The sequence below is a fragment of the Triticum aestivum genome, chromosome 2B (assembly GCF_018294505.1).
Source record: "Triticum aestivum cultivar Chinese Spring chromosome 2B, IWGSC CS RefSeq v2.1, whole genome shotgun sequence".
Classification (NCBI taxonomy): domain Eukaryota; kingdom Viridiplantae; phylum Streptophyta; class Magnoliopsida; order Poales; family Poaceae; genus Triticum; species Triticum aestivum.
The window spans coordinates 672,233,518-672,249,360 of NC_057798.1; the positions used below are offsets into that span (position 1 = coordinate 672,233,518).

The window sequence follows — 15,843 nt, forward strand, 5'->3', positions numbered from 1 at the left end:
GTAGCCGCTGATTGACCGCCGCTGGCCGAGCTATCATTCATCTCGTACGTACTAGTACTAGTAGTAGGTAATGTATACGTACGTACGTGGTGCGTAGGCGCACCGAAGGGCGGAGGCGCAGCGCTCATGGTGTGGGCGGCTGTTGGGTGGTCGCCGTCCGTCGGAGGCCATGCATGTGACCCACAAGGGTTTTGATGAGCCTGGGTCAGCCGTGGATTGGATTGACCCCGGAGAACGGAGGTGGTGCCGGTTGCCGCCCGCGGTGCACGACGACGACGACGGGTTATAAAAACTTGGGTGTCTGCGTATGTCTGTCCGTGTGGAATGTTTTGGAGGTTGAGCTGAAAATTAATCGGTGTGGGCGTGGCTCTGACGAGCATGTGCAAAACGCCCGGGACCATGTGGTGTGTTTCGGATCTCTGCAGTTGAGCGGTAGATTAACAAGAGGAGCACATCCGCTGAACTGAAGCTGAGATCTGAGAAAAGAAGTGGGATGCGAGAAAAAGATGATTGGGGTGAGAGAGGCTCGAACTCTCGACCTCAGGATCACTCGCTTTAGCTATGAGACCTACGCGCTAGCCAACTGCGCCACCACCCCGCTGTGCTAACGATGAGAAATTTAATTTATTTAAGCTTTCAAGACTGCTTGAGTTTGATTTCCTCAACTGGGTCCCGTGATATATGCTTGGCATGGTTTTCGTGTGTGCGAGAAATCCAATCTTGCCTCCTTCACCGTTCCGTAAGAATCTGCTTTTGGAAAGGAAAGGATATCTGCTTTGTCGTGGACAGAACGGGCGAGGGAATGAACGAACGAACGGACGGACGGAATCTCAAAAGGGTAGAGAAATTCGACAACAATCTCCAGAACGAATGCACTGGCTCAAAGTGATGCCGACCTTTTTATTCCCCACCATCTTTTTCATTTTTGCATCGGATGGCCTTATTGTACACGGGCTGAATGTTCCCTTCACGTTTTTTTTCTTTTCTTTCAGCAGATAATAATGTTCCTTTCATGTTTTTTTTCTTCGAGTGGTTAATGTTCACTTCACGTGTTTTTTCTTCGAGCGGTTAATGTTCCCTTCACGTGGCTGTTGGCACGACACACCAGCCAGCAAGCCAACTTCTTCGAGCGGTTAACTTGCACAATCTCGAAGGAGCGTGTCGCGTGACCCCTATTTGACGCGTTCAGCGGGAATATCCTATTTGACGCGTTCAGCGGGAATATCCTATTTGACGCATTATGCATCCAACTATCTGACCATCCTCACAGAGAGCTAGCGATCAAGAACTGACCTGGGCCAGCCCATTAACCTGTTTCAGCGTTTTGGGATCCTTCTAGAGTTTCCTGAACCAGTTTCCCCGTTTCTTTTTGTTTTCACGGATTTCATGGGTTTTTTTCTTTTTCTTTTTTCATTTTTATGTTTCTTTTTCTTCTTACTTTTTCCATTCCTTCCCTTTACAGTTTCTTTTTTATTTTAACCTTTTGTTTCTTTTTTGCTTTTTAGTTTTCTTTTTTCCAAATTCTTCTTTTATTTTTTCTGTTTCATTTTTTTCATTTTTCCTATATTCGAAATCTATTTTCTTTGTTTTTTCATTTTTTCCATTTCTAATTCTTTTTAATTTTTTACTTCAATTTCTATAAATTTTGAAAAATGGTTCAAAATATTAAAACTTTGTTTGCGTTTCCAAAAAGTGTTCATTTAAAACCAAATGTTCGAGTTTCGAAATTGCTTCTGTTTTACAAAAAATGTTCAAAGCATGCAAAATATGTTCTAGTTTTCAAATTTTTGTTCATGTATTCAAAAAAATTTCTTGTTAACAAAGTTGTTCGAGATTTTTGAAATTTGTTCTCTGTTTCAAATTTTGTTCTTAAAGTTCAAAAAATGTTCATAGTTTCAAAAAGAAATGCTATAAAAAAATTGTTCCTGTTTTAAAAAAATTTCCACAAATTCCAAAAATGTTCAAACTATTAAGAATTTACATGTATTTCCAAAATAATGTTCATATACCTTTTTTTAAAGTCGAAGTTTCGAAAATTGTTCATGTTTTGCAAAATCTGTTTGAAGTTTTCAAAAAATGCTTTGTTTCTCAAATGATTGTTCACGTATCCAAATAATATTTACAATTTGAAACTTGTATGGGATTTTGAAAATTGTTCTTTGTTTCAAAAAAATTCTTAAATTTCAAAAAATCTTTGTGCTTTCAAAAATTTGTTCCCATTTTCCAAAAAAAAAACACAAATTCATAAATGTTCACATTTTGGGGAAACATTAGGGACTTTCAAAATGAGTGCACTATATTAGAAAATCTAAAAACAATAGTCATTTTTTGGAAAACTCTTTGTAATTTTATCAAAAAGTCTTATGTTTGATTCTTCCATAGTTCTCTAAGAATGGTCTGCATAATTATCGCAAGAGCACTTCGGACATGTTGGTTTACTTCAAGCGCACAACAGCATGTCTTCGCGAGTTCGCTTCCCAGATTCCGCGAACCAGTTTTCCAATTTTTCACTCTCGCTCCGCCCGCACTGCTATGGGCCGGCCTAAGTGTACTGTGATTTGATGACTACTTGTGGCAAAGAGCGGTATATAGATGGTCCCCATTCAGCGACCGTTATAGTGTTATTCGCAACTTAGCGCACACCTATCTCCGTGCTGGGCTCGGCCTATTCACATTTTTTTTCCTTTTTAACCTTCAAAAAATACAAGTGCGTCGTGGGAGATTCAAACACTAATACTCCGCGTTTAGTCCTGGAGACGATAATCATTGGGGCAACTGGCTTGTTGTGGAACATACTTTTTTCCTTCTTGTGTCAGATGTGAGAATAGAAAAAAAATGCTTAGATGGTGTGTTTTTGTTTTTGTTTCTTTAGTTTGGCCCTTTGTCTTGTTTCTTGTTTTTCCCTTTTTCATCTTAATTCACAAACCTATTTCTATTTCATGAACGTTTAAAAAACAATTATACTTCTTTTCAAGTTTTGTGAACTTTTCTCAGATTCATGATTTTTTTTCATATTTCATGAACTTTTTTTCAAATTCATGAACATTTTCCAACTTTCTGAACTTTTTCACATTTCGTGAACTTATTATAAATTTATTAAAAGTTCTCAAATTTATGAACTATTTTTCACCATTTGTGAACTTATCATCAAATCCTTGAACCTTTTCAAAATTTGAGAACTTATTTTCAAATTAGTTAATGTTGTTTTTTCAATTTTTTGAACTTTTCTCAAGTTTGTGAACTTTTTAAAATTCATCAAGCTTGTCAAATTTTACGAAAAATTTCCAATTTTTGTGAATTTTATTCAAATTTCATGAACTTATTTTTAGAGTTTGTGCACTTTTCTCGTATTAGTTAACTTATTTTATTTACGTGAATTTTTCCAACTTTTTACGAACTCTTTCATGAACTTTTTCGAAATTCGTGTTTTCTTAAAAAAAGTAAATTCATTTTCCAAATTATGACTTTTTTCTTATTTTAAAATGTCAACTGGTCAACAAAGTGAGCTGGTTAACTCCTGAACCATCCAGAGATCTTAAGCGAACGGAACGTGCGACCCACTTGAGCAGGAACGAATTGTGCTTCGCTTTTGTTGCGCTTCAGCGAGATGGCACTGTTGGAACGCAGCCCATGAATGAAGGTTCCAAGTGCCAGGCCGAATTTGAGCACTCTGGCGAGTACTAGCATTTGTCTCGCCTGAAGCTTTCCTGAAGTGCACACGCATATGGACCAACCCAATAGTGTGCTACTTGTTTCATTCGTTCATCGATTTGTTCGCTGATGTGTTCGTTCTGGTCTTTTTTCCATTTTTTTTTGCTATTTTCAGTTTGGTTTTCTTCTTTCTTCTCCAGCTTTGTTTAGCTATTTTTCGTCATTATAGTTTTCTTTCTTTTGTTATCTTTGGTTTCTCTTTATTTCATTCATGGGTTTCTTCTTTTTTTCTTTGGTTTTTTTTGTTTACTTCTTGGTTTTCAACGATATTCTTTTTTGGTTCCTTTTTTCTTTGGTTCTTTTTCTGTTTTTGTTGTTTTTTCCTTTGGTTCTTTTGATTTTCATTCAAAGTTTTCCGTATACGTCAAGAACGGTTCTCTAATACACGCTTAACATTTTTAAATACAAATTTAACGTTTTTAATACATGATCAACATTTTTTCTACTATCAATTTAAACTTTTTATAAAAATTTGATTAACATGATTTGAATATGTGGTCTACATTTTTATACACATTTAATATATTTAAATACAAGATTAACATTTATAATACATGGTAAAAAAATTACTATACACATTGAACATTTTTCAGACGTTTGATTTAACATTTAAGCCCTATCCACACCCGTAGGCGAGCCCTCCCAATGCCTTTGCTTGTGCATTGATGTGTCTCCAGTGGCTTGCACAACCTCAGCGATGCTCCCTCACCACATCCCCCTCCCTCTCTGCCATCTGCCACGACAGCCAGGATGGCGGCAACGACGGAAGCAGAGGGTTCCGCTTCCACACCCGTAGGACGAGCCCTCGCTAGCTCCGGTTGCTCGTTGACTACATCTCTGGCGGCTCGTGCGATTCTCGATGAGGCACCCTCATCGCATTCCCACATTCATCATGACGACCATGATCAGATTGATTGGCACGCCAAACTGAGTCACCGGGAGCGACGTAGGCAAGAAAGAGCAGTGAAGTATGAAAGAGCTATTTTGATCTCAAGCTCACATGCTCCGTGATGAATAGTAAAATGTGAAAAAAGATTTAAAAATAAAAAAATGATGTTTTTGATAAATATTGATGAATGTTTTAACCGCATGCGAATTTTTGTGATGAAATGACACTAGTGGAAGGATGTGCAAAAATAACAGAATCGTTGCTCCAAAATGCTACCAACAATAGTCTTTCCGGAGCATCGATTTTTTTTCCTAGACCTCCACGAAGGACATTTCATCGCAAAAATTTGCACGCTGTTGAAACATTCACCAATATTTATCATGAAGAAATTTTTGATTTTTTTGATTTTTTACTATATATTTCTTTTTCCATGAGAGAGTATGAGAGCTCGGGTAAAAAAACTCCATGTCCAGCGGAGGAGAGAGATAACAACAAAGCTTCGGAAGAAAGTGGTAACGCTTCGTTTGGATGTTGATATTCAGGGTCATGGAATTGAATTGGCTCCAATATCAAATCTCTCAGACTTCGATATTGACATTGAACTTGAATTTTGTTGTTTGGATGTGCATGATATTGACATTTGGAATTTGCATGAGAGGCTAAATTCCGAAGCTTGTTTGGATGGTCATTCTCTATATTGGAATTGCACTTTGATGTAATTTCTTTATAAAGAAAATGGTGTCAGTACACTGGTTGAATAAATGAGCTCGTACATACATCAGCTCGTACATACACGACGCTACAAATATCAAAATCAGATCTGTGTTGTTCAAGCACTCCACAGCGGAATCTGGAGAATCATTCAGATCAATTTCGGCAGTTGTTTCCGACATGTACATTAGCGCGAATGCCAAATTAAATAAACACTTCAGCATCAGCTACTAATGCATTGTCTTCCACATCATGGCATGTCGAGTACCAAAACGGAAGGACCGACTATGAGCTGCAAAAGGTTAAGAAAAAACTCAGAATACTAGCACATGTGGGCGGGGATTAGGGATTCTGTGTAGGGTTAGGGAGGGAGCTAGGGGACGGTGGTAACGGGGCTACAGGAAGAAGCAGCCATGGGAGGAAGCGGCGGTCGTGCCATCTGCCATGGGAGGCGGGTGTGTACAGAGGGACGAGCGCGCGGGATGGGTCAGGTGGACGCGCATGGAGGTGGGCGCACGCGGGGAGGAACGGACCCGCCGGGGAGAGGAGAGAAGAGAGAAGGGGGAGGAGGAGGAGGAGGAGGAGGGCGGAGAGGTCTGACCTGCGCCGCCGGAGCTCCCTGTCGTGTCTCTGTTCGTCTCCTCTCTCGCTCGGTTGCCTGTTTATTTTCGCCGGAGCTCGGACGTGGCTCCCTACCGCTAGAGCGGGTGGCGGTAGGTGCCGAATAGGCAATTCTGTGCTAGGTGGCTGTGGGCGGGCCCTACCCCACCCACCAGCCCGTTCTTCCTCCTTCCCTCGACTCGAAGAGGCGAGCGCCGCCTCTCTCCTCCTCCCGATCCTCTCCCTCGATCTCCCTCTTTCCTCCACCATTTTCGCTGATCTTTGGGGCAAATCGAAGAGGCCGGTAAGCTCCTCCATTCCCTCCAATCAGTTTTCGCAATGCTTTTTTTATTTTTGAAGCTATTTTTGGCACTAGGTGCAACCTAGGTTTTGATGTTGATTTTTTTATGATGTTTTAGTTGTTTAGTAGTATATGATTTAGTAGTAGGCTTATGTAAAGATGTGTGGGTGAAACCATTGCAAGATATGTGAGGATATGTTGGTGAATGCATATATCTTTGTCTTTTTTTTGTTATGTATATATGAATTGTATAAGAAATTTTTCTGTATGGTGGATGCAAGATTGTGAGGATGAAGGCATTGCAAAATTCGTAGATGGTTAATGTATTGCAGAATTGTGAGGATGAATGTTTTGCAAAATTGGTAGGTGGTTAATGCATAGTGTGAAAATGTGTGTATTTCATATAGATGCTTTGTGTTGTGATGGAGAATGCATATTAATTGTATGGTATTTTCATATTTTGCAGTTTATAATTGAAGATGTATGGTTTTAGTTTTTTTTAATTCATATGTATAGACGATGTTGTCTAATAAGTGAAAAAAAAATTATATATATGTTAGGATGGCCGAGGATGAGGACAATGGGCGTTTGTTCACGGGGCTTGACCTTGCTTTTGACAAGGATCATCATGCCCGTGCTATCGAGCGTGGAAAGGTAACAATTTTGACAAACAATTATTTTTGTCATTTCAATGCTATTTTTTGAATGAAGGAAGCTTTTGACATATTTTTTCAATTGTTACAGAAACTTGTTGTCGTGCGCTTTAGGAACCACACGACGGAAAACCAGATGCAATATGACGTGCGCTACAAGCCGTACTTTGAGCGTGTCGGGCTGCTACCGATTGTTCTTCAGTTTAAGCTCGTGCCACTGTTGATGTGCCATTCGGCTCTCACCGCCCTCGTCGATCGTTGGCGGCCGGAGACACACAACTTCCATCTCCCTTGTAGCGAGCGGACGGTGACCTTGGAGGACTTTGCCATGATCACCGGGCGTCCTATCAATGGCAAGGCTCTCAACGGACGAGTGGACAACAAGAACTGGCGTGCGAGGATTACCACTCTCATCGGTGACTGCTCGGCCTCTTTTAGTGCCCAGGGAAGGACTGACAACAGGACAAACGGCGTCCTATTCCCTTGGCTCCAGCATCATAGGTCGGGATGCCCTGCAGAAGCTAATGAGGAGATCGTGGAGCAATATGCTCGAGCGTACGTGTGGCACATCCTATCACAGGTGGTCTTTGGAGACTGCTCCGGAGACGTTGCTCCTTGGATGTTTCTTGACTTCTTGGCCGACTGGGACGAGAAGTAGAGCTGGGGGTCTACTGGGCTCGCCTACTTATACCGTCAGGTAACAAGTTATGCAAATAACCATTAAGCATGTTAGTATGTTTATGAATTCCTACAAAGAGCACTCCTCCAACTCTTATGTTAGTACATTTAACCAGTTTGAATTTTGGGTTGCAGCTCGACGTCACATGTAGGAAAACCACCTTGAAGCCATGAATGGGTGGATGTATTTGGGGCCTCTCGGTCTGGATGTGGGAGCGTTTGCCGGTTGGGCGTCCTGAAAAGCATCCTTCACCACACGTGTGGATAGGCCTTAATGAAGAAGATGATGTTTTTCGAATCCCCACCGTGGCATTCTCTTGGGACCGGGTTAGAATTTTTGGAAGCAAGAACAAGTCCTTGTACAAGAATTTCATCAACGAGATGGACAACCTCACATATCGTTAGGTATACCGATTCAATATTTTCTCTACGCTTCCATCAAATGCATTGGCCGAACTAATAGCTCTTTGATAGGTTAACTGGAGGCCTTACGAGGCAAATAGGGGTTTCACATTGAATCAGATGTGCACTAGGGACTCCCATCTTTGGCGGATTAGGTGCCCTCTCATATGCATTTATGCTATCGAGTGGCATCTACCACATCGAGTAGCCATGCAATTTGGTATGAGGCAACGCACCCCACCGGAGCCAACAAGCACGGGTGGACTTGAGCTTCACAAGTGAGTTACCTAACCGAGGCTATGTTAACCAACAATACAATGTTTCAAATTGTTTCTTATGCTTTGTTGTTGTCATTCTTTGTAGTCAGAACCGAAAGAATAATCAGAATGTGCTTGAGTGGGGACAACACCATGCTAGGTATGTTGAGATGTGGGAGCAGAGGCTCGGTTCTAGAGAGACGGATATGACTTTGGCGGACATGAGGAATTACAAAGAAACTCATCTAAAGTGGTATGACAATGGGAGGCGATTTCGGGTGCGTTTGAGGCCAAGGTGGACCGACGCAGATCTCACAGATCATGATGCAAACAATGAGTCAGACGATGAGTATGACGCCATAGTGAGAAGTACAGAAGGTTCTCACGAAGAGTACGCGCCCTTGACTGATAGAGTGGTAAGTCTTGTGAACCTATTTGGAGAGTGGATTCATATTATCTTGATTGTGCAAACTTTTGAGCTTACGTTGAATTTTCAGACTTTTGAGCTCAATAGAAGTATCATCGAAGGCTCGAATGCACTAATCCATAACCCCGGGACTCCGGAGTCGGATGCTACCTTGAGGGAAATGGTGAAAGTAAGCACTTGAGGTCCTTACTCTGTTGCATTAAAAATGTTTTACTTCACAAGTCCTTACTTTGTTGCATTAAAAATCTTTGTCTCTTTGTTGTTGTTGTTGCTGCAGCGTTTCATGAAATGTTGCCGGAAGCTAGTCACTATTCTTGGATGCGCAAGCCCGGGTGACATAGATGTGCATGCTCCGAGCACATCGATGGTGCATGCTAGTGGAGCTGTCGCTTCTTCTAGCCACGCCGGTGGTGGCAGCGACTCCGGTGAATCTGAGGAGGAAAAGGAGGTGGACTTGCAGGACGACGAAGCCCCGAAAGAGATGAACATGTCACAAATGATGGATGCACCACCGTCCTCCCAAGCAAAAAGCGTTTCTCACCCTCATGATGATCCATTCAGCCCATCACCGTTCCAAAATCCGCTTCTTCGTCGCCGCAAGAAGACCGTGAATGAGGGGTGCTCTAAGAGAGGAAGAATGGGACGATGAACTAGTGTTTGGGAATGTTAAACTAGTATTTGGCCATGTTGAACTATCATGAGCTATTAGTTTGCTTTGGACTTGAGGGCTTTTATTTCAAGTTTTATTATGGACTTGACGACTTATATTTCTAGTGTTATGTTGGACTTGTTTTCTACTATTTGTGCTCTATTTATCACATATGATGAGCTGATGTGAAAACTGTGCATATATATATACGGTCTATTCTGCTAATATTAGCAGAATAACTATTCTGCACACCACTTCGGCACTGCATGCTCAACAAAAGCGCATTGCATCATTTTGACGACGAGCACTGCAATAGAGACTAGTGAACTTCTTGTCGGAAAAAACTGCACGCGTTATTTTTTCGGTACTGTTTTCGCTCTAATTTTTTAACCGTTTATCGTAATCAGGCGTGTAATATACCATTGAAAAGCTATGAATTAGGCAACTTCTACATGTTCAACACTTTTCGAGATTCCACACGGTTTAATAGCAGTTTTGAAAATAGTGCGGCGGATGACGAGTGGCAGCGAACGTTTTTTCGCTTTTTTTTCTAAACCGCTTATCGGAATGAAGCAAGTGATACGCCGTTGGATAGATATCGTCGAGGCGCATCTTTTTCATATATAAATTTTTCTCTAATTCGTTACGGTTTAAGAGCAGTTTCAAATTTACTAAATCGCGCAACTATGTTTTTCAAAAAATTTGAAATTTTCGGTACTGTTTTTGCTCCAGTTTTCTAACCGTTTATCAAAACGAGATGTATGATACGCCGTTGGAAAGCTACGGACAAGGCACATCTTTCATATGTTGAAATGGTTTTGAAATTCCTTATGGTTTTTAGTTAATTTTAAAAATCGTGCGGCTGACTTCGAGAGGCAGCGGCTGTTTTTTCGCGAAATTTTTACGAACGGCTGGTCGGAATAATTCAAATCATACGCCGTTGGAAAGATATCAACAAGACGCAACTTTTTCATGTAGAACTCTCTCTCTAATTCCTTACGGTTTAAGAGCATTTTCGATTTTACCGAAAAGCGGACACTCTGTTCTTCGCGAGACCAAAATCGTCATATTTACTGCATCGGACAGAAGAACGCACTGCTTCATACAAAATACCGCACTGCATCAGACAGGCTACCAAACTTCATTTTGTTTTTTTAGACGTAAATTTTGTCAGGCGAGGAAGTGGAGTGCGCTTCACATCAGGCATAAGTGAACCGCAACACTATCGAGAGCTGAGCCGCATGAGATTACAGAGTGATCTTCACATCGGATCTGGCGTAAGTGGACCGCAAAACTATCGAGAGGTGAGCCGCTTGAGATTACAAAGTGAACTTCACTTCGGGCGTAAGTGGACCGCAAAAACTATCGAGAGGTGAGTCACATGACATTACAAAGTGAGCTTCACCTCGAGGGTAAGTGGACCGCAAAACTATCAAGAGGTGAGCCACATGACATTACAAAGTGAGCTTCACCTCGGGCGTAAGTGGACCACATAACTATCGAGAGGTGAGCCACATGACATTACAAAGTGAGCTTCAAAAATTTTACATACCAGACACTTTTGTTTACCAAGTGAACCACATAGGATTTTACACTTAATCGCATCTAAGCATCATTTTCTATAACAAACTTGGCCTTGCAATTCTGTTACACAGGCTGTACACACAATTCACATAAAAATTATGGGGGAGGATAGCACCACGAGGCTTTCAACGGGACTCTGAAACCGAAACTACACTGCATTGCACTGCGGTACTGCATTGAACACACAAACTCTGTACTTGTTGGGTTGGATGGATGTGCTGCTGCAAAAATAATCAAAAACTGCACTCAAACTGCATGATGTGGTGCCGTCACGATGTGGACTCGCCAGAGAGAGTTTGCTCAGCGGAGGTGAGCTGCACGGGGACGGCAAGCGAGCTGCACGGTGAGAGGCAACCGAGCTGCACAGAGGCTGGCGATGCGGTGGGTCACCGGGAACTGCACGGCTACAACGCAAGTACTGCACAGCCGCGACGCGTGGACTTCCCGGGATCTAGCAACTGCATAGACGTGCCTCCGCCGACGAGGATCCCGCAGGGACGGTAGGACGCCCGTGGGAGCACACTCCCTCGTCCCTCTGCCCACCCCGCGCCGTGACATGCATCCAATCCCACGGGAACGGATCAGGCGACATCCGACTCTCCTCCTACGGCCTCCTGTCCGTCGCTGGTGTGCCTGGGAGCCGCGGCGACCTCGCTGTGGGGCCTCGACCGCGCGCCCGAGGTGGGGGAGGCGGGGCCACGACCTCTGCCGTTGACCTCGCCGTTGATGGAGCACCTCCTCCCCATCCTCCCATCGGAAGGGCGCAGGACAGGGGCGGTCTCGGCGGCGCGGGACAGGGGCACCCACACGGATCTCGCCGGATTCGGCGACGAGCTGCGCGAGCGGGGTGGCTTCCGCGCTGAGGGGCCGGCGGTGGCCGGATCCGGTGGCTGAGGCCGCGCCGGGGGCCGAGGGCGGCCGGATCCTGCCATGTCCGCTGGATGGTGTGGGAGAAAGAGGAGCGTGGCGGCCGGTGTAGATGGTGGTGCCCGTGGGACGCAGCCGGAGGTGGTGGTGGGCGGCGCCGCCGGAGAAGAAGGGTTGGGTAGGGGTGCTCCGCTCCGGAGGTGGGAAGGGAAGTGGGGCGGCGCAGGGGGAGAAGTGGGGCGCGGCGTGGGGAGGGAGGTGGGGCGCTGCGTGGGAAGGTGGCTGGCTGGGAGGGGAGCAGGGAGTTGATGAAGGTCGTGGGGACACGGAGCAGGGAGTTTCTTTTTTTACCTCGTGCAGCTCGTCTCTTGCTTTTGCGGGGTTAGTTTGTAGCTACGGGTCAGCTCGGTACTGTTAGCAAAATAAGCTTTTTTGGTGTGCAGAATAAGGTCTTAAGGGGTGTTATCATAATAGACCCACCCTATATATAGGTCTGTTTCGTTGCTGGGGTGAGAGCAGGATCCTACCGCCATAGTCTTTAGCGATAGGACTGCGTAACCTACCACCAGAGACTATGGCGGTAGGGTCCTGCCCTCACCCCAGCCACTTGAAAAGGATAAGGTACCCCCCCCCCCACACACACACCCATTCAGCATCTTTCTTCCTCGAGCTGGTCTTCTATTTTTCACCTCCCTCCCCATTGAAGCCCTCCCAAATCCACCTTCATTCATTGAGATTTGTCCGGTGGATCCGGACTATTTTCATCTTTGAAGGTATCTCTATCACCCCTCTCACTTTTGTTGGTTGGAATCATATCATTTGGTTGCATTGTTAGCTTTGTTGCAAACCCTAGTTTTAGTCATTTTGTGTTAAATCAACTATCAAGTTCATTTGTAAGGTTATATATGTGCTTACTATAGTGCCAAGTTAGTGGATCTGACACTTCATAGTACAAACTAGGGTCGCGGTTAGGGTTAGTGCTTAGGGTTATGCTAATGACTTAAGTTTTAGTCATCTTGTGTTAAATCAACTATCAAGTTGATTTGTAAGGTTCATTATATATGTGCTTACTATAGTGCCAAGCTAGTGTATCTAACACTTCATAGTACAAACTAGGGTTGTGGTTAGGGTTAGTGCTTAGGGTTATGCTTATGATGTCTTTGGTTTTTTGTGTGAGAAGACCAATGTGGGGTGGGGGTTAGTGCTTACGGTTAGTGCTTAAGGTTATGCTTACGATGACCATTATAGTTACCCCTCGACTTGTAGGATGGCACTGATCATCTTCTTTGAGACTTCCGTGGAGGCAGCGGCAAAGCGTGAACGCGAAGTCATTGAGGAAAAGATGAAGCTGTGGGTCAAAGCCGTCGATGCATTGAATGCGCCTTATAGTGACTTTTCAAAGTACTATGTGAGCGAGTGTGACGATGACAAAGTTGAGTTCTATGAAGCTAAACAGAAAAACATAAGCAAGCTCAAGAAGGAAGAGAAATTTCATAGACGTGCTCTTGCAAGGCAAATTGTATTGTGCGGTACAAGGGATAAAGTGCATGAGATGGACTTGAAAAACCCCAGCCATATCATTGATTGGCTAGTTAGGCAACCATCTTCGCCGATAGCTAGTCGGGCTTCTCGCTGGGCTTGGGTCCATGAAAGAAATTATGTCATTTGCTGCAACCCAGGGCCGTACGACAAAGATGTCGTGTTGATGGACAAATAGAGTGGGTTCAAACACATGTTGTTCTAGTGTCATTTGGAATATAATGACATGTACCCATATCATTTATGTAAGCCAAGTCATCTGAATTCGACCATGATGGACGAATAGAATTTCTACTTATGTTATGTAAGCCAAGTCATTTGAATTCGATCTTATGTTATGTACCTTATGTCATTTGAACCACTAAGAACTTTATGTCTTAGGTCATTATGAATAAGTTATGCTTTTTGTTTGTCTTATATCATTTGACCCTAGTTTTGGTTTTTTTTTCACTCAATGTAGCATGGAAAAAAGGACCCCTAAGGTGCAGATAACATATGAGAAGTGTGAAGTAGAACGACGTCGTAGGATGCTGAGGGAGCTTCAAAAATGGATTAAGAGTTGTGAAGAGGCAAACGCGGTTATGAGTGATTTCAACAAGTATGTGTTCTGTCAGTTCCCTGAAGAGCTCGAGAGAGAAAATTGGATAGTTCATGAGTTGCGGGAGAAGGAAGATGAGTGTAGATGGACTTTGGCAATGAAGATAGCGTTCTCCATAAGCATTGACGAATTTGAGGAGGTGGACATGGCAAAGCCCGGACAGATCATTGGATGGGCAATCAAACAAGGAGTGTCGGAGAATCCAACCCGACGTGCACGATGGGCCTGGTTCCATGAGGAAAAGGGTTCCATGATCCATTGGGCGGGTTCTGCAGAGTATGAACCAAAGCCTAATCCAAAGCATGCTTCACTAATCGAACGTATTAAGCAGGTTAGGGCCTCTTTTCCGGCTTATTAGGGGCTCCTTTCCGGGTACTTACGATGCTATCGGGCATGATGTTGGTCATTTGAACTTGTGGAAATGATGTGTGTCATTCGAACTATCGGACATGACATGTGTCATTTGAACTATGTACCGGGTGTTGCTTCTTATTTAAATTATCGGACATGACATGTGTCACTTGAACTATGTACCGGGTGTTGCATCTCACTTGTTTTTTCTTTTTGCCCTGTGCAACATAGTTGACAACGTAATTATACGCATTGTTTCTCGACTCCCATCTCTAACTACTAGCTGTTTTGCAGGGATCGACCCCTACCGCCACTGCCCCAGGCGGTAGGCCACCACACCCTACCGCCATAGCCTGTGGCGGTAGGGTCCTTCCTGTTGCGCACCCCACCAGACAAGTGTTTGGCTCTGCGCGCGAGTACTTGTGCCTACCGCCATAGGCTCTGGCGGTAGGAAACCACAACCTACTGCCACATGCTCTGGCGGTAGGGTCCCTTCCCGTTGCGCACCCCACTAGACAAGTGTCTGGCTCGGCGCGCGAGTTGGGGGGCCTACCGCCACTGCCCAAGGAGGTAGGCCACCATAGCCTACCGCCGCAGACTATGGCGGTAGGGTTGAAATCTCTGCAAAATGAAAAAATAGCAAACAATTATAGATGACTAAACAAACAACAATCATATATAGTTGACAATATTTCAGTAACAATTTTCCAGTCACAAATAGTTCAACACTAAAGATCACAAATAGTTCATACATGGTGGAATAAAATAGTCTCAAGCATCACAATATCATCAAATATCCAGCATACGAAATACCATCAAACAGTCACAGACATACAACTTCAGTAGATGCATCTAAAGATCACTAAGGAAACATGGGCCCTTTTCCCTTCTTGTAACATGCCTCATCCTCCTCTTGTGCATCACGAGCCCTTGCAAGCTTTATTTCCCTCTCTTCTTCATGAGCAGCCTTCTCTTTGAGTGCCCTCTCCTCCTCGCGTTTCTTTTGTTCCATCTTCTCCTTCTGACGACGCTCTTCATCCAAGCCTCTCTAAAATGCTTCTTCAAACAGCCGTTGCCTCCTAAGACAATCTCGATATTGGTCCTTTTTGACATCCTCTGGAACATCTTGATCTATCCATGTGAAGTACTTGCAAAGAGGAGGCGGTGATTGCATAGGATAAACAAATTTGTTGTTAGGATTATGAGTTGAAGTTGGACAAAATTTGAGATTACTCTTTGACCATACCGGTGGTATGTCATAGGCGTTTGTTGGAAGCACCCGGTCATGTGCATAGTTGGGACACACAAAGAATCTTCTCCCTTCTGTCCATGACTTTTTGCGGTCGGTGGACCCTTCACCTTGCAAACATCTCCACACCAACATGATGGAGTTTTCATATCTTTTTCCTTCACCTCGTCCAGCTTGGCATTCTACCACTTGTTCGACATGTCTTCACGATCAGCACACGACGGCCTTGTCATGGAACCGGATGAAGCCATGCCTACAAAAATATGATTGGTTGTTAGTGAAAGATATCAACATAATGAATAAAGGAAATAAAATAGGAGTAATTACACAAAACAACAAGTACCATTCAAATTATTTCAACCATCCGGATTAAGCAA

At 43.6% G+C, this 15,843-nt stretch overlaps 1 non-coding gene across 1 annotated transcript; it reads right to left on the reverse strand.

The window, feature by feature from the left end:
- Nucleotides 1–511: 511 nt before the first annotated feature.
- Nucleotides 512–598, reverse strand: TRNAM-CAU (transfer RNA methionine (anticodon CAU)). Its single transcript is given in 2 exon segments — nucleotides 512–547; nucleotides 561–598. It is a non-coding gene; the product is annotated as a tRNA-Met (tRNA).
- Between the last annotated feature and the right edge of the window lie 15,245 nt (nucleotides 599–15,843).